Genomic DNA, 19167 nt, shown 5'->3' on the forward strand with positions numbered 1-19167 from the left:
ACTAAACTCATGTAGGCAGTTTTGGTTTTGAAGCTTCATCTCAGCAGCTTTCTGGTTCCAGATCTTCTTTGGCCAGTTCTTGGGTATCAACTTCTATGAAACAATAATCAAATATTTTTAGGATTTTTGGACAGAATTAATACACAAGAAAAATGTGATCTTGACCAGGTGTTTGCTATGGCTGTATATGCAAGCAATTTGCATTTTCACATGGTAGAAAATCTCTACGTGAAGGAATTTTTTGCCAAGCTACATCCAACTTACACATTACCAGGCAGAACATAGCTGGCTGGACATCTTGATGAAGCTTTTGGTAAAATGCAAAGAAGAGTAAATGGTCTCATTAAAGAGCATCTCATGTGTCCATTGTATCAGATGGTTGGAGCAATATTCAGATTGAAAGCATAATTTGATGGTGACAACTCTCCAGCCATTATTCTATAAATTCTTAAGCACTGCAGAACATTGCCATACATCCTAGTACATAGCATTACAGTTCAAAAGCATTTTTTCAAGAACTCAGCCCTGAGAGAGTATTTTTAGGTTTAACTGACAATGCTGCAAATATTAAGTCGTCTTGGAGTACTATGAAAGAGAAATATCCACATACTCAGTTCTACAGTCTTGTGCGCGCACACGGCAACTTTTTGTTAATGATTTTGAAGGTTTACAAACATTCCATTCTCATCACACAAAAGTAAAAACAATTGTCAAGCTTTTCAAAAATCAGCACATGCCAGCTGTTTTCTGTGTTGCCAAAAACAACATTGCGTACTTCTGACATTGAGTACAAATTGTTTTACATGATAGGCTTCAACAGTCAAATGTTTGGGACAGCTTCAAGTTTCCAAGCAAGCTTTGTAGTCAGCTGTTGAAGATGAAAATGTTTCTGATATTTGTCCGTGAGACATATGAATTGACTTTTTTTTATGCAGATGTCTTTTGGGTATGCAATTCCAAATTTTTGTCAATGCTAAAACTTTGTTGCCCAAGCTATACAAAAGCTGGAAGCATAGGCGACGCATGGGAGGAGGGTATGGGGGAGCACATGTCCCCACTGACAGGGCCACTGCTGCTGCTGTCGACACCTGCAAATAAAAGAAATGATGGAGAAAAGAAAGTGTCAATTGACCACTGATGCACAATGCAACTTACCTGTTAGATCCACAGTATTAAGGAGAAAAGCTAACAAGTGAAGAGTTTGATGCAGCTTGTGAATTAATAATGAACCTGGCCAAATTTCAGAAATTTCCTGATGACCAATCTATTTTGGCTGAAATAATTTTAAAGTAAGAAGTGGTTTATTCAACAATATAGTGACGTGGAATGCAATCATATCCATAGAAAAAGGTCAAATTACATCATCAAGTTGGTGGAAATGCTTTTGTCCTCCTTGTTCATTAGTGACTGTTTCTGATATCCTGTTAACACTTTCAAGCTCTACTCTTCATGCAGAGCATAACCAGTCAGTTTAGGGCAACACTCATAGCAAGAACCAAAATGGGATGCAAACAGAAATTGTTGGGAAGATGGCAGCTGTATATTTAATGAAAGGCATTTTGGACAAAATGCATATTTTTCAAGCATGTTTTCTGATTCTGACTCAGAAGAAAGTGACAGTGAAAAGAATGGTAGTTGAGAGGAAGATGATATTAATTAAGAAAAAAAACAGACTAGAAGTGAACATACATTTTTAACTTTTATAGTAGTGAAACGTAAATTGTTTTTATACTGTTTTGATAAAAAAGTATATGTTATCAGTGTTATGGGGAATGCTGACAAATTATTTTTTAAAGTGTTTTTGACACATTTCTTAATGGAAAATTTGTGCTGCTTCTGTGTTTAGTGTTTGCAGAAAGATTTAATTGTGAAATAAATTTATTTCAACACTATGTAGGAAATTGCTGCTTGTTAATTTAAATAAACAAAAAAAGTATTTGATCATATTTGACATTTGTAAATATTTTTTTTACTGATGTTTCACTGGCCAGTTGACCAAACTTTATTTAACCAGTCAAATACCCAACCCTAGGTGAGTGTATTAGTCCATGTTTGTAGCTGTGGAGAAAGAGACTCTCTGTGATGCAGACAAAATTCTATGTGCACCATTTTGTGAATGGTGAATTTAAAAGCAGATTGCTTGAATAACAAATAGGTAATTATTTAAATTTAAAAAATGAATTGGGTTTAACAATAAATCTTTTCATAAGAAATTTAGGCAATAGACGTTGCCATTTCATTTTAAATGTTCATTCATGAAGATCATTTAAATATACTTGTTACACTAATGACGTCTCATCAGATGTTAAAGAGTGCAGTGTTTTCTTAAATGTAAACATAATTAGGAAAGATATCCTTAACTTATCAGGCCATCTCAGGCTCCATAAAGGTCAAGTACTGCATTTAGGCTAGGAACAGATGTTGTATTTGTCCCTGGATAAGTTGTACCTTTGTTTATCCTGGAATAAAAATATCTCAGTCTTGGTGTGTACACAAATCACACTTCTCATCAGGGTTTAATGAGTGTCTGTTGCAGTGCTACTTTTCTGACATTGATTCAGCAGTGCAATCCTGGGATAACTGTACAAGTGTACTTTGCAATATCCCAGGATAAACTGTTACCATCTTTTATCCAGGAAACTTTTCTAGAACTTATTCTAATACAAGGGACATGAACGTCTGTACAATTTCACTTTGTCCTGGGATAAAATAGTTTATCTTGGGATAAATCCAATGTCTGTTTGCAGTCTAAATATATATTTTCAGTCTTTTCAAGGGAGCTAGTGTTAGTATAGTCTATGCTTGTTATCTTGTCAGTGGTCATATCAGAAGTGACATTGGCAAGATAATGAAAGCACATGAAACACAAGATGAGACCAACCCTAGCCAAAAGCATAGTGCAGTGTATGTTCTTAAATTGATTATTTTTATGTATGTTAACTTTACCAAAAGTAAATAGAAATTGGTTTCATGATGGGGTCTGGTATATAAATTTGTCCTATGGGAGCTGAATTGGAGAGCATAACAGGTATCTGCTCAAATGATGTGTGTATGTGCTTCCTGCAGACATTATACCATACCAATAGAAAACCACAACATTATGTAGGTTGCAAGCAATGCAAATAGAGTAATAAAGTCAACAAAAATAAGTTTCTAACCAGCTCCATGAAAACAAATTTCTGGTCCTTAGTGGTTCAGAGTTTCAGATTCTAACCTGCTCTGGAGCAGGGAATATGGTCCATTTCTACAAGCTCATCCTTTCAAAGCAGAGCTCTGTTTCTGTGCAGTCTTATAGTCTTTGTTGGGCTGGGTTTCAAAGAAGGCGTAAGGTTTCACAAGGATCAGATTTCAGATCAAGGCATTACTTGGTACAGGACACAGCGATGCAGTGTATCCAGGATATGATCATTGAGCATATGAAGTACAGCATATCCACTTGACAGACTGGGGTGGGGTTGACATATGAGACCAACCCTTCAAATTGGTGAAATGGCTGAGTTGTCCTATTGAGATACCAGAGTGTGCAGGTGAGGTTTGGTGTTTGTAGTCTCTTGAATACTGCTGTTGTTGAGTGTGGTTGGTGCAAGCAATGCTAGGCTAATGATCCACTTCTCAGTCATTGGCTTACATGTTGTTGGTTGCTAGTTAAGCACCTAATGTCTGCCAGAAACATTGACTGTTCAGATGTTTCCAGTAAGTATCAAATAGGGAAAGTGCTGTGACCCTACATGAAGATTGTGTATCTGCAGTGGGTGTCCATATGAACTTGTCTGTGTTATTGTCTGCCCCTCAAAATTTTCAGGTGATATCAACAATTCTTTGAGGTAACTGGAGTCGCTTTCTCCAATGCATCACATACCTTATTTTGACTCTGGGTGTGCAGCTGGCATCAATAGCATCGATATGAAATCATGTGAGTTGGTGCCAGCAGTGAGCTTTGTAAGCACTAATCGTTCTTGTGTCCATTAGTTGCTAAGATCTGGCATTCGTCAGCAGTAAAACTACTCAGGGAATGCAGCAGTTATTTAGTTCTTGAAAATCCAATGAATGTCTGTCAGCAACAAAATGTGGCAACTCTGATGTTTCGTTTTCAGGTTCCAAGAATTGTGGGAATTTTTGCAGGATTCCATTCATCAGCCTTGGTTTTTGTGTAGTAGTTGCAGTACAGTTGTGGGTTAAGCTGCTAGAACAGCGCTGATTCTTTGTTTTTCCAGTGACAAGCCTGTTAATGTGACATGCATTAACACATATCCACTCCTTTTGCTTTTTGACTCTTTATTCTTGTCTGGTGTCAGTAATTTGCCAGGTAATGTCTAGAAAAAAACTCTATTTTTTAGACCTTACACAAATAATACTGCCTCATCCATTGTTGTTGCCTGCCTCAGTCATTGTTGATTGAGACTGGACTAATTCCTGTACTTTTGTTGCCAGTCATCTGATACCCCTTTCCACATCCAGCTTTGAAGTACTAAATGTTAAACTCTGTACCGAAATACTTTGCTTTTTTGTGTAAGACTGGGTTTATAATCAGAGCATTCTGAGACTTTGTTTGCAAACTGCATTTACAGCACGTCTTCAAGGTCACAATATTGCATCAACGTACCTTCTTAAGAGCACTGGCTGTTAGTCCACACTTGCTTCTCAGCTAAAGTGTTGTCTGTACTGCAGTAGCTAACTGCATGACTGAATTTAACCCTAAATGGTTTATCTTCTTACTATAGTTTCATAGAACTTTTTGTTTGCTAAATACAGATTTCTTTTTGTTTAGTGTTCAAGCAAAACTTTTGGGTTTTTTGTATTTTATGAAAAAGTTATCGCTATATCTAGTGCATGCGTTTTACAAGTACAAAAGGGAACCAATGAGGTTCTATGTGGATTTTTCACATAAATGTATACCAGGGGGCAAAATATGGCCTGTGTACCAGATCCAGCCTACCAAGGGATTTTGTCCAGCCTGTAGTAGGTCCCTCTATCCCAGGCATGGGAGCGCGGCCTGGGCCATGGCACATGCAGCCGGTCCCACTGCCCTGATGCTCACAGTGGGTTTGGTGTGGTATGGCAGCCAGACTTGCTTCCTGGCTGCTGCCAGCCCTGAGCCAAGTGCCCAAGCACCCAAACCCATTTACCCTGCAACCACTACTGGAGTAGGACCTGTGTAGGCAGGGTTTGTGGCTGGGCAGATAGGATGGGGCTGTGGGCGGGTGGGGAGTGGCATCCAGGAGCAGGACGGGTGGGCAGGGCTGGGATTACAGGGTGGTGATAGTATGGGGCCAGGACCTGTGGCAGAGCTGAGATCCATTCCCTGCATGCCCCTGTCTGCAGAACCAGTGCCCATCTCAGGGGTGTGCAGGGAACGGTTTGTTGCTCTGCCCCAAGCCTCAGCCCTGTGATCCTAGCCCTGGGCACACTTGCCCATCCTGCTCCCAGGTGCTGTTTTCTGCCCACCTGTGGCCCCATCCCAGCCACCTGGCCCAGCACAGAGCAGAACAACTTAGGGAGTTTTGGTGAGCTGTTGGACAGTAAGGGTGCTGACCTGGTGCGATCGGGCGTGGGGGTGCTGACAGCTAATGACAGCTTGCCAGAACTCCGTAAGTGGCCCTCTGGCTCAAGTAATTGTCCACACTTGGTGTAGACCCTAATGAGTGACATAGCACATGTTCAGCATGCAGCAACAGAGCTGTGCCATTCTTAAAATATGGGTTACTGACATGTGTGACATTCTTGCAGTAAACAATTGGTGACTGCACACAGTTTGAAGAATTAATGTAGAAGAATTACACAGGCAGCATAATAGAATATCGAACAGCTACTGGAGCAATGGCAAATGCTGAGTTTGGTGGCTTTTAGAGGCGGTTAAACTAGCAGGAAGTCTGTTTCCAGATGGCTGTTGGTGAAAACTGAGTTTGAGAAGAGAATGAGTATAGATTATACTTGTATCTTTTTAATTTGTTTCTGTTGTGCAGAAAAGCTTTTGCTTTTTTTCCCCTTTTGGTTGCAGTTTTAGCTAGGAGGCAGAAAGAATACTTGCTTAATTTGGACTGGTTCATTCAGAGTTTAGAATCTAATTCAGGGGCAGGCAAAATACAGCCCACAGGCTGGATCTGGCCCACCAAGTGGCTGGATCTGGCCCCCGGGTGCCCCTGCAATGCTGCACATGGGGCTGAGCCCCACCTGCTCCCACCCAAGCAGCCCATGCCTGCAGTCCCCCCAGCCCTGGCTTTGGCCAGCATGCAGCTTCTGGTGGGGCTGTTCCCAGTGCGGCTGTAGCCGGCTGGATGTTCCTCTGCTCCCCTCACCTCCAGTGGGAGCAGCTGGAATGAAGCTCCACCCCTGTCCCCCCACTACCTGAAGCAGCACAGCAGGGGGCAGAAGTGGGAGGAGGAATGGCTGCTGGAGGCAGGGGGAGCACAGCAGCACACAGCTGGCTGCAGCCGCACTGGGAACAGCCTCACAGGAAGCTGCGTACGTTGGCTGGGGCAGGCATGGCTGTTTTGCTCCTCTTGCCTACTGCTACGACTCCTGTTCCTGCTGTGCTCCACTGTGCTGCGTGGCTCTGGGCCAGTGGGCGAGGGAAGCTTCAGCCAGAGGTTTCTGCCCAACAAATGGAGCTCCGACTCCAGGTCCGAGCGGCCTTCCACCCACTTCACCTGCCCACAGCAGCTGCTCATCGAGCGAATTGAAGGCAGCTGGAGCCAGAGCTCCATGTGCTGGGTAGGAGCCTCCTGCTGAAGGTTCCCGCAAGCTCACCCAGAGTGGCACAGGGTGGGCGTGGGCAGGAGCTGCAGCTGGAGCCAATGGAAATGGAACACCCCCGCCGGCCCCAGCCTGTGCCCAGCCCAGCACAATGTAGTTGCAGCTGCGAGTTCGGGAACCACATGGTGTGGCTTGGGGCTAGCTCAGCCCGCCTTGTAGCCAGAACCATGCTGTGCCGTGCCGGGCTAGTTCTGTGCCATGCCATATGGTTCCAACCTTGCAGCTGAGAACTGCACACTGCAGCTGAGACAAGACAGGCAGAGCTGGCTCCCCACCCCCTACCATATACCCACACCCCACCCCACAGCTGCCACGCACATTTCCACCCTCCCACCCCTGCCATACCCACACCCACATCCTAGCCCATACCCAGACCCCTCCATACACCCCACTCCCCTACTGCACAGCCCCCACATACATCCTCTTAAACTCCCTGCACACACTATACAAGAAAAGGACTGTATTTTGAGCTATTTTGCAATCGTCTCTAGATACAGTATGCAAATGGACATAAATTAGGATAAAATATATTTTAAAATAAAATTAAAACAAGTTATATTAGCTGTGTGATTTGTTTAGTATATGATTTGTTTGGGGGGTTTTTCAGTTTCAAAACAGCAACCCCTCCCCTTTCAAAAGGAGTACTTCTGGGGCAAGGGGAGGGACTTCTGGTGGCAAAGATTAGGGGTCAGAGAGAAGATTTCTGGTCCCAAGATGACAACCAGGAAGCAGGGTAACTGTTAGGGGTCAGGGCTACCCATGCAGCCCTCAACAGCTCACCGAAATTCGTTAAGTGGCCCTCCAGCTGAAATATTTGCCCGCGGCTGATTTAATTGAATTTTGAAAAAGCAGGGAATCTTGCATTGCTTTTCCAATTTAAAGAACATGGGATTGTTTTTTTTTTAAAGTGTATTTGAACATCTGTGCCTCTCTTTAACTGATAAATACCTTGCAAACATGGCCAACTGTGACCAGAAAAAAATGATAAAAATACATTGAAGATACTAAATATAAATAAGAAATGTGCACTCAGTCTTCTAACAAAAATGCTGGCTTGGAGAATCTGAGTAAATTAAGTAATTATACAGCTTGATGTAATATAAATATTAGTATGTCATCTTAATTTATCAACAGGTGATATGAAATTCAGTGTAAGGCCAGTTTTGTAGCAAGAAACATCTTTATGGGTATAACCAGCAAATGCGAATGAACAGATTTTTTTAGAAAAATAAATTATATATGATGGTTTGGATTTTAAATAGTTTTTTTTCCCTATTTGCTAGCTTAAGCTATGGTTTAAAATTGATGGTTTTCATTTTTGGCAGGCATGCAACAAATTAGCCTTCCTGAGTGCCGCTCTGGTCTTGTTCCCCTGTCCATTCTGCTGCTCTGCTTTCTGCTCCCTTATCTGCCATGTGCCATGCAAAGAACCTGCCCGTGCCACATGTAGCATATGTGCCACAGGCTGGCCACCTCAACTTAAACCAGCCTTCATCTGTGTGTTTGGCAGAACTATACCAGACAAGACTTTTTCAGTCAAGAGTCCTTAACTTGGAATTTGGTAATAGAGGATGATAATAGAATTTTAGGGCTCAAACTAGTCCTTTATACTCGTTTTATTTTTAACCATTTTGGGAGGCCATCCTCTTCAATTCTGCCAGCTATCTCTTCCGTTACTGCTTCCTTTGATGCCAGTTCAGATGCTGTCTCTCTATGAGCTTGCGAAAGAAACCTGATTTCTGCTTGGTAATGTGTTTGAGGTAACAGTAGATGGTTTATTGTGTTGTATGTTTTAATACTAATGTTTTGGGTTTATTAGGTGGTACTTTGCTTTCTCTTTTAGTGAAATGAGTAGTAAAATACTTATTGGTCTTTATCAGATTACTCTTACTGGAAATAGGAGTTTTGAAACAAAATTAAGTTTTGTTCATAGATTGTAGAGTCAGAAGGAATCCAATGGATCATCATGTCCGACCCCCTTCCCCTGGCAGGAAAGAGGGCCGAGGTCAGATAACCTGAACCAGGTGATATGTTATTTGCATGCAAAACCCAGAGTGTTTCTCCTTCCCAGCTATTTCATAGTAAGATTTAGTGTGCAAATCAGTATTGCTAAACAGAGGGAGTTGTCACTTTACAGAAGTTTTTACATAAAAAGCACTTGATATCAGGGGTATCAAAAATTTGGCCCACGGGTCAGATCTGGGCTGTGGGTGCTACCTGTGGGTTTTGGACCAGCCCTGTGCATGTAGTGTTTGCTGGTACTTGTTTGCATGTGGTATGTGCAGCCGGTCTGGGGCAGGAATGGGGCCAGTCCAGGGCAAACCCACAGTCCAGCCCTGCATACTGGCTCCAGGACTGGTCAAACTCAAACACCACATGCAGTAGGTGCCCCAGTCTGGCGTCTCATATCACATACAGTGCTTGGGGCCAGTGCTGGAATGCATAGCTTTATGGTGCGTAGAACCGGTGCCAGCCTGTGTGCTGCATGCAGTATGTGGGACCAGTCTAGGGCCCATGCTCTCTCTACCATGCAGGGATTTTGTGGGGGCCCGATCTGGGCTGGCCCTGCAGCACCCCCCGCCCCGGGTTCTTAGGGATGAATGAGTTTGATACCCTTGATCTATAGCAGGGATGTCAAACAGGTGGCCTGCAGAGCCCTGTTATCTGGCCTCTGGTGCTGTTCCTGGGTCGGACTTGACCTGGAAGTGCCACTGCTGCTGGATCTGGCATGGGGGGGACATGGTGTCCAGGGTTTGTGGGCATGTTGACTTTCCAGCCTGTGGACTGGAAGTTAGTCATCTGGCCCACCATATGGCTAACATTAGCAACTTAAGGATGTTTATTTATCTTCTTTATTTATAAACAGCATGGTGTTTGCATTTTTCACTATTCATTAATTTTGAGCAAAATACCTACAGTTTACTTTTTACAGTAAGACCAGTAGAAGGGCAATAGTAGCAGCTAATAGATCTAATAGATCTAATGTAATGTCTGTATTATTGTCTGGAGCCAAGTTGTGGGGTGCTGACCCTATGGTTCATTCAAAATTAGAAAAAAATTCTGCTAATGTTCTAATGTGGCTTTTATTTCTACCAAATTCTACAACGGGGGCTTGTGTAGCGTGAAACTGAGCTGCTTAATGTGATCACTTTAGCTCAATTAAGTACTCTAAATTATTGGACAAAAATTAGAACTTATACCCCTGTCAGATACCCTAAGAAATGCATTTTAACAGCCTCTCCACTTCAAGGAGACCCTTATTTGAAGGGTTAAATAACATTGATATTCTTCTTCAGACAAACAGGTTGAGAAATGTGTTCCAGTATTCTCCATATATTAAAACAATGTGAATTAAAGATACCATGCCATCATGCAGATAGATATGCAGGCAGTGATATCTTCTCAGATGTCTTTTTTAAGATTATTAAAGCACTCTTTTTGGCCTAGAAACCTATCTGCAATACAAAACCACAAACAATGAAAGGCCATTACTAGACTGCCATTCACTCAAATGAGACGTGCAGTCAGTATGGGCAAGTGGACACAATCTTTTCTTGTGGGATACATGAGATAGGTGATTTAAACTACTATTTATGAGCTTGCTCATTCTTTGATGAAATAAGAAAATAGATCTCTCATTTACCTGAACTTTTTTAACACTGAGCTAATAAAGAAAAAAAATTGGCTCCTTTTTAATGACTCACAGCCTGTCCTTTATTCTCTGAGCGTTTGCATTACTTGCACAAAGAATAAGGGCCAAACTCAAATAAATTTCCCTTTTTAATTATTTTACTGAGACATTTGGTTTCATTTGATCTATTTTTGTGTCATCATATTATGTTTGTTTTACTTTTGTTTAAATTGGTAAAACGTATATGTATCAATAACCATACATTATGTAATTTTTATTATATACACTTCTATTGTCACTGTATTGTTTTAGTGAAAGATGTAAATAAACAACTACTACAATTTACTTTATTTTATGGTAACTATGGAAGATTTTCTTCTAAACTCTTGGTATCAAGTGTCTCTACCCCTTATATCAAAAGTAAAGAGAGACATTTGAAATCATATTCCTGGTAGGAATGTGGCTGTGTCTGACTTCAGTGGGCAGGAAAGTACTAGTCTAAGTTACATGTTTTGATTTGATACTTGGAGATAAGTTTCCCTTTTTTGAAATTTTATGCAGTATAACTGTCTCCTTAGTAAATTGGGCCAGATCAGAAAAATGTTTTATTTATATTGTTCATTATGGTAGGCTCTTAAGAATGATTTCTGATTGTACCAGAAGTATGACAGCAGTTCAGTAAAAGACTTAAATCTGTGTTGGTTTCATTCACTTGGTCAAGATTGGGACCATCTACACCTCTGTCATTTGACAGGTGTAAGATCCAGTGAAATCAGGGTTACCCTTCCTCTTATTTTGGATTCTTATTTATAAGATGCAAATAGACAAATAAGCTAATAATAAAGGTATTTAACACATCAGTTGAAGTAGATGTCCTGAACCATTTTGACGGGCTTATTTAGTGGGCAGTAATTACCATTTCTGAAGTTCATTGTGTTTGTTTGCGTGTGCTCCATGCTCAAAGTTGTTCTACAGTAACCTCTTTGGCTGCTGAAGGGTGCTACTCAGGAAGCTGGAAACCTTGAGTTTTGCTCCTAGCTTTCACCAGTGTCTGTCCTTAGGCATGTCACCCTTCTGTCTCAATGTCTTGTCTTATTTGTTTAGACTGTGAACTCTTAGGGTAGGAACTGTACAGTGACTGGCATTGTAGATGCTACTGCCCTACTAACCATATTATAATCATATAAGTAATTGGGAATATTTTTAGGACTTACTACCCAGCACACTTACTAACATTCTAGATGTTCTTGTGAAATGTTCTTGAGAAATGATGAGTCATGTTTCTATCTTACAAATGGTTATGATGCATGGATTTGATGTGGATGCCATTGCTTTTCAGATTCCCCGTTTCTTTTTAGGTTGTCAGCTACTTTGCCTACTGTTCTTTCATTGTCCATATTTATACAAATTTTTAGTGTCTTAGGTGAGTAGTTTGTAGTTCTCTTTTTACTGGTGCTATGTATAGTATAAGTCTTTGCTGTCTGTAAACCAGTCATTTTTGTTGGTGTAGAGCCCTCTGCTTTATCCAGTTCTTTACACTAGGACTGATTTTGTTCCTTTCTAGACTAAGGTTGGTGTGAAGTCACTTGTTACATTTTCTTTTATTTCCAGCACATGTGCTAAAAATGTGACATGCTTGAGCCAATAAAAAGTTGGATTTATTTCGTCATGCTAATTGCATGTTACAAATCAGGTTGTACATCAGAAGCTTTCAGTAAAGTAGCAGTTTGGTCTCATATTATGCAGGCTGAAAGGTTAAATTTATATTTAAACAGTTTTCATTCTCCTTGCTTTATCTAAAAGATTATAATTCAACCTGTGCGAATATATCTGTTATTGGAAATGGTTGTAACACACCCAGGAATATAAAGGATATGGTTTCCAAAGATAAAACATCTTATTTTATCCTGAAGATTCACTTAATAAATAATTTGAAGATACTGGATATGGCTATTGTTCCTTGTAAGGAAAAAGTCTAATATTAAAAACCCACTTTACAGTGGAAGCCTAAAGAAGCACAATCTATTTAGTTTATCTAAGGTAGAAAGTTTTAAAATACTTTTGGAGAAGTTCCTCATAGTAACTCAGAAGCACACTTTTTTAATTTAGTGGGTAAAAGTATAGCAAGTTTCAGCAGCTGGGAACTGAAGTTAGGGATTCAAATTAGAAATAAGACTCAGTTGTTTAAGGACAGATCATTAGAGATAATTTACCTGTCTCCAGAAGTGATTCAGGATTTTGGAAGGAGGGGTGTGAGAGCAACAACTGGTGCTACAGGTGTGGCTGCAATCCAGTGCGCCCAGCCTTCCCCCTTCACCTCCTGCTGGGGTGAGTAGACCATGCCACAGGAGCAGCTGTCAGGGGCTTTTTTTTTAAGTCCCCCAAGCAAATAAAAATTGTCCCCTCCTTCTCTTCTCTTGCTCAGAGGCACATCCCTTTCCATCCCCTTACCCCACCTTTGCTTGCTACAATCCCAATGGCAAGGAGAGCTCCAGAGCTGCTGCTGTGCAGATCCAGCCAGGCTGTGCAGAGTCCAGGCTCAGCCCTGGGCAGCAGCAGTGGCAGGCCACATCCCCCTCTTCTTTCCCCGGGTACCTTCTCCCAGGTTGGTAGGGAACTCCTGGCAAATCAGGCAGGGAGGGGGAACCTGCCTGCCATTGCCCAGAGCTCAGCCTGGCCCCACACAGCCCAGATGATGGAAGCAAGATAAGCTCTGATCCTGGGTCGGTGGGGACAGCAGCAGCAGTGGGTGTGGAGGGGGAGAGGAGAGGTATGCCTCAGAGATGAAGGAAAAGTGTAGGGGAATTCTTACCTGCTTGGGGGCCTTAGAAGTCCCTAGCTGCTGGTCTTGTGGCATGGTTAGAAAGAGGGGTGCAGCCACACCATTACACCTCTTCTAGATATAGCCTGTCTACCATGCCTACACCTGAAGGCTTACTGCTCTGCAGGTATAGCATGGAAACTGCTTTGTTTCCATAGAGGGGAGCACCCTTCCACCAGCAAAAAAAAGTTTACCAGAAAAAATAAAATTGTGCTAGTATGATAGTGTCTGTGCTGCAGATTGCTGCTGCTGTAGCTAGGATTATTCCTGGCAGGTGCTGATTTCTACAGCTTTATCTGGCAAACACCTGACCTTTGGGATGTGCCAGCTTCTCCATCACCTAGCATCTTTATATCAGAATTTGGTGCACTAACCAATGTTTCCGGCTTGCCTGAAGTTGTGAATATGAGGCAGAGATTATTTATGAAATTCTGTGGTCTGTGTTGGAGATTAAACTAAATAGTCATAATGGTTTTTTTGGCCTTCCTCTGTTGAGAACCTACCACGTCATATTCAAAGTACCATAGATGCTCCATACCAAATAAATGACCTATTGAATCATAGCAAATCAGTGTTTAGTTATGGACTCCGCATTAACTTCTGAGTACATTTCTTTGGCACCTGTGCCCCCAAATGCAAATTTCCAAATGAGTTGCTTTAATTTACAGAAATATAATTTTGTGCATTAGTATATTTTACTCTTTCTCTTAGGTATGAGTATGTTTGGGGGGTGGGGGTTGAGAGAGAGCAGGGGGGTTGAGAGAGAGCTATAACTATAGAATTTTTTCCATGTTTTAAAGATCAACTATGCAGCAAAAGCTTAAATGTGTGGTTTTCTTTACTGCTCCTTTATGAGGTTTTTTTCCTATATAAGCACTGATCTCTTCTGAAGACCTTGCCAGGATTTTCCATCAAAGAGAGAGAATAGATATTTATAATGGGAAGGAGAAGGCTGGGAGAGGTGCAGAACTGTGGATTTTTTACATTATTAAGAAGGGAAGCAAAGGACGAATTGTTTGTTTTTTGCAATTTCCCTTTATTATTCTGTTTAGTACATCCTTTTGTGAATTATACTGCAGATACACACGTCTGCACAAATAGAATCTTGTGTAGAGAATGATGATAGTTTTTGTAAGGTACATTTTATTTCAAGTTGGTATCAAACTTATTCATTGATGAAAAACCTGAAAAGTTATGTTTTGTGTTTATAGGTCCAAGAACAGTGGAAGCCCATTTTTAGAAAAAAATTACAAGAATAAACTGCCGCAATTCTGAAAAGAGATGGTATGTTTACTGAATTTTTATATCTATTATATGTGTAGCTTGTTAAACTGCAAGATCTTAAGTTGCCATTGTTACCTTAACAAAACAAACTCCATTAGGGGATATAATGGGACAGTCCTTTACTTTAGGGTGTTTAAATTGCAATATTTACGATGCACGGTTCTTTTGAAAATTGGCAGTTACTTGACATTCATGGACAGAATAAATTAACTGCTGAATAATGCAGCCTTCAAGTGAAACAACTTTACAGAGTTCTGCTCCAGTTTAGTGTTGTACCAATACTATATATTTGTTTCTTTATAAATTGAATAGGAATCAAGACAACCTCTGATTTTTATTATCATCTGATTAAATGTTGTTTGTGAAATGTCTAAAATGTTGATGCTTGAGTAATAAGATGTACTGTAGCAGGCAATACAAAAAGTAACTGATGTAGCCTTAGAGTTGGAAAATGTAACATTAGAAAACACTGAAATTAATGGTATAGTGCAGAGGTATCAAAGGTATGGCCTATGTGGCAGGTCCAGCCCGTGGAACCGTATAATCCGGCCCCTGGTGCTGACCCACAGAGGGCCAGTTTGGGAGTCACCCTACCTCCCCCCACCCCACACATACATGCTGCATTCAGTGCCCTCAGTACCCACTCCAGCCAGTTGGGGACTGCACTGCACATAGGCCGCTATGACCAGTCTGGAATGTGAGCCACAAATGGCACCCACTCCAGCCAGCCTGAGGCAGGCGCAACATGCAGCATGGATCCCAGAGTGAGCACCACGTGTGGCACAGTCCCAGACTAGCTAGTGCAAGCACCATGGATACTGGATCCAGGATGCCAGGTATGGAGGTAGCATTCTGCGGGTCCCATCTGGCCCACTGGGCCAGCCCTGGACTGGTCCTGGACCACTCAACATTCATGCACAGGGCCTGATAAGTTTAAATTTGGCACCCCTGGTATAACGTGAACATATTGCACACCTTGTGTATTTTGTTTATATTTCCATCAGCCTAAATAATAAAATATGCTTGAATAGTGCAGCTGAGCAAATTCTTAATCAAACCTACTCCAGTTTTCAGTCTTTAAACTCTGGCTTGCGGATAACCGTGTAGGAATGAAAGAAGAGAAAAACCTTAAACTAGACCACATCAGAACTTGCTAGGATTTTTATTGTATTATTTTGTATGTATGTCTTAAAGCAACGGTACTGTGGAGTTTTAAAACTTAATTTCACAGCAACTGATAGTTGTTCCTGCATGCACAAAAGTGAACATTTTTAGTTCCTTTTTTTTCTAGTTTAACATAGTCCTTTCATAGACTATTGGCAACTCTGAAGCTTTAAAGTTAAATATCCGTTAATTTTCTACACCAAAATATTTGGAAATATTTTAAATGTGTTGGAAAGTTATCCATTCAAAGCTGCTAGTGAGTGACAAGTTACGTATACATGTATTTGAATGTATTAAAAAGTAATGCACAAAAACTGCCTTTGAAATAAAATATTAAAAATATCAGTCCAGGGGAAAGGGCTTCTATTTTTTTTAACATTTTAACAGAAAGTTCTTGTGAGGAGATTTCATGAAAGCTGACATGCAATTACTGTTGAGTCTACTGTAATAAAATCTGTACCTCCTTGAGAGAGGCATTATTCTATAATTCAGATGTTTCTGGGAGACTTTAGAGATTTGGTCCTTTTTGCTTTGTCAATCAGGTAGCAGCTGCTGACTGCTCAGTCACCTTGTACCCACAGCACCTTTGGGACTACCACATGCTTCTGGCTCTCCAGGAATTCACTTTCCAGTTGTTCCAAGAAAAAATTGTGTGGATAATCTGATCTTTTCCAGTTCTTAAATTGACACCAGTACTTTTCTCTTGAATCTTTTCCTGTTCATCCATTCAATATGAAAGGGTAACTGTTTCCCCACAGAACTGCAGACGACTAGTTTAGCCATTACGATAGAAAAATCCATGCTTTTTATATACTGGGAACAAAGATGGATATAATTTGGATTGTTACCTAGAGAGAAGTGGTAAAAATGACACCCCCCCACTTCTTGCTTCTGTTTGCCAGAGACTGATATTGATAGCAATGCAGAAGGTGTGAGGAAGAATAATATTTGTCCATGTTGGACTTCAGCCAAGAACAGATACCAAAAAAGGAGGTTCTAGAAAGAAATCTTAAATGTACAAGGCACAGCAGAGAAATTTAACTCCACTTAAAAAAGAAGAACAGTCATAGAGACTTGTTCTTAGACTTCAGCAAAGAGGAAGATGACAAGGAGAATAGTAGACTGCAGGTAGATTTATGAGGACATTTCTGCATAATACAGTGGTGGATGAGATGTGGACAGGATGTCAAGGAGGGAAGTATTGGTGTCTGCATCTGTGGACTGTTTGAGGATGCATAGCCTTGAACCTTAAATAGACAAAACTCATTCTGTTACCTGTGCTATCTGGAGGTGATGTAATGGTGTAGATTCATAAATATTTTTTTTAAATATGAAGGGAGGCTAATTCATCTTGTCTTCCTCTAGCATGCCACAGGCCATTAAATGTCATCCATCCACAGGCCATTAAATGTCTTTGCTGAGCCCAGTAACTTGGATGTTTAACTAAAACCATGTATTCCAGAAGGGGAGCCATTATTCACTGAAAAGCCTAAAGAGATGAAGAATCCTTTTCCCCCCCTTTTTTAGATTAATCATCCTCATTTTTAATAAAGGGCTTCTTTCTAAAATTATTTTGTCCTGCTTCAGCTTTGAGGTATAGGTTCTTGCTATACCTCTCTTTGCTAGATCAGAGCCTGTTGGTATTCGTTATTCCATTTCCATGAAGGGATTTGTATATGTAATCAAATCTTAATTTATAGAACAGGGTGGCCAACCCATGGCTGCAGAGCCACATGCAGCTCTTCAGAAATTAATGTGCATTTCCTTGAATCTTTGCACAAGCACACGGTGATCAGCTTTCATAGCCGTTACGTCACACCGCGTTCTTGTGCAAAGATTCAAGGAGATGCATATTAACTTCTGAAGAGCTGCATGTGGCTCTGGAGCCACCTCTGTTACAAAAGATCAGTAGATTGAATGCTATAAGTTTCTTGCTGTGTGGTACTTTCTTCTCCCCATAAGTTATATTTGAGGTTCCCTTCTGCGCACTCTCCCATTTTTCATCATCCTTCTTAAAGTTTTGGTACCAGAACTATATGCATTATTCAAGTATCTATCTCATCAGTGCCGTGTGCAAAGATAAAATTCTTCTTCCTGCTATTCCTCTATTCATTCATCTATGGATTGTATTAATTATAACAAGCCAGGAATACTTGTTTGGTTGCATGTCCTTTCTAGATCCTGAAATCTTTTTCAAAGTCGTTGATTTCCAGGATAGTACTGTGACAAAACCCTGGGGTGTTGGGGTGCTCCCAGTGATATACCCTGGGTTTGTATGAGCTTATTGGTCTCCCAATCTACCAGTGGGTATGTCCAGATTATTAATTTGGCCAGCAATCACAATTTACCACAGGCACTTACAAAAAAAAGGTGGGGCTTATTACAGGGAAAGAGAAAGAGATCAACAGGGATTCTGGCTTTCTCTGATTCAAAAAATCCACATTTTTTGGTTAAAACAAAGTAATCCCAAATCCATATTTCTTCCCATGATTTAAATGAAACTCTGCTAACAGGTATCTATTAGTGAAGGTTTTGAATTGACAATGTATGGAACATTCACTAGACCCTCCTATAACTTTCCAGCAACCCCCAGCAAACAAAGTTCACTCAAAGTTCACTTCTGCGGTCTCACAGATTTTAGTTAAGCAGGCTTGGCCATGTAGCAGCATAGTATCTCTGGATATGAAACTGATTTAACTCCTTTCATTTAGAAGTTATGTCAGCAGGATGATTTACTGGAGGAGTCCAGATCAATCTTAACTTGGGTGAAGAACCTACAAAGTTTATTTTACATAAATATTGTGTAAATATTCAAGGAATTATGTGTAGACCCTTTTGCAAAAAACTAAGCAAAATCAGTTAAAAGATAAGCGATCAAAAAGTAGTTCTAGAAGAAGTATGCTGTTCATGAGGCCTAGTCTTGGGTTACATTAGAAAAGTTGATGCTGTGACTCTTGATATTTGGGGGAATTTTTAGAGTTTTTTTTCCTATGGCTTCTTTTTTACAAAAGGAAATTATTCTTCTAATTGTCTGAAAAAAACCTGGTAATTTAATTTTTTAAAATATACATTCTTCATTGTTATAGAAGCCAAGAAAGGGGTGTTGTAAGAAAAGTATTGAATCTTAACTAGCTCAACCAAGAAAAAGAAATTCGAGGTGAAAATTCTCAGAGTCAATCTGTGGACTGTAGAATAGACGTTTCCAACACACTGTCTCCAAAAAGCCTGTCTTTTACTGTAACATAAACCTGCCTCATTAGAAATAGAATTTTTACATTCAGGACTAGTTTTTCTAAAGCTAACCTAATTCATTTTCATCTAAATTAGTTCAGACCTTATTTAAAGCAGCTTTATGAAATTCTAGTGGCTTTCCTTATTGGTCTCCAGAAGACTAACAAATTACATGCATATAACATTCAACTTATCCATGATTTGAGTTTAGTAGTAAATGTACAAAATTTCTTTCCCCTGAGCTCTTGTTATGTTAAAAAGATTTTTAACAAATGCAGTAGTC

At 40.5% G+C, this 19167-nt stretch overlaps 1 protein-coding gene across 3 annotated transcripts in view; it reads left to right on the forward strand.

The window, feature by feature from the left end:
* The window catches only part of UBE3A (ubiquitin protein ligase E3A), an 81537-nt gene that overhangs the window by 8999 nt on the left and 53371 nt on the right, over positions 1 to 19167 (forward strand). For all 3 annotated transcript variants that reach the window (XM_090064968.1, XM_090064976.1, XM_090064959.1), the window contains exon 2: positions 14417 to 14489. The gene's annotated coding sequence lies outside the window, so the exon portion shown is untranslated. The remainder of the gene's footprint in view (positions 1 to 14416; positions 14490 to 19167) is intronic.

The sequence above is a fragment of the Crocodylus siamensis genome, chromosome 1 (genome assembly GCF_052110815.1).
Source record: "Crocodylus siamensis isolate JL-2025a chromosome 1, ASM5211081v1, whole genome shotgun sequence".
Lineage (NCBI taxonomy): Eukaryota > Metazoa > Chordata > Crocodylia > Crocodylidae > Crocodylus > Crocodylus siamensis.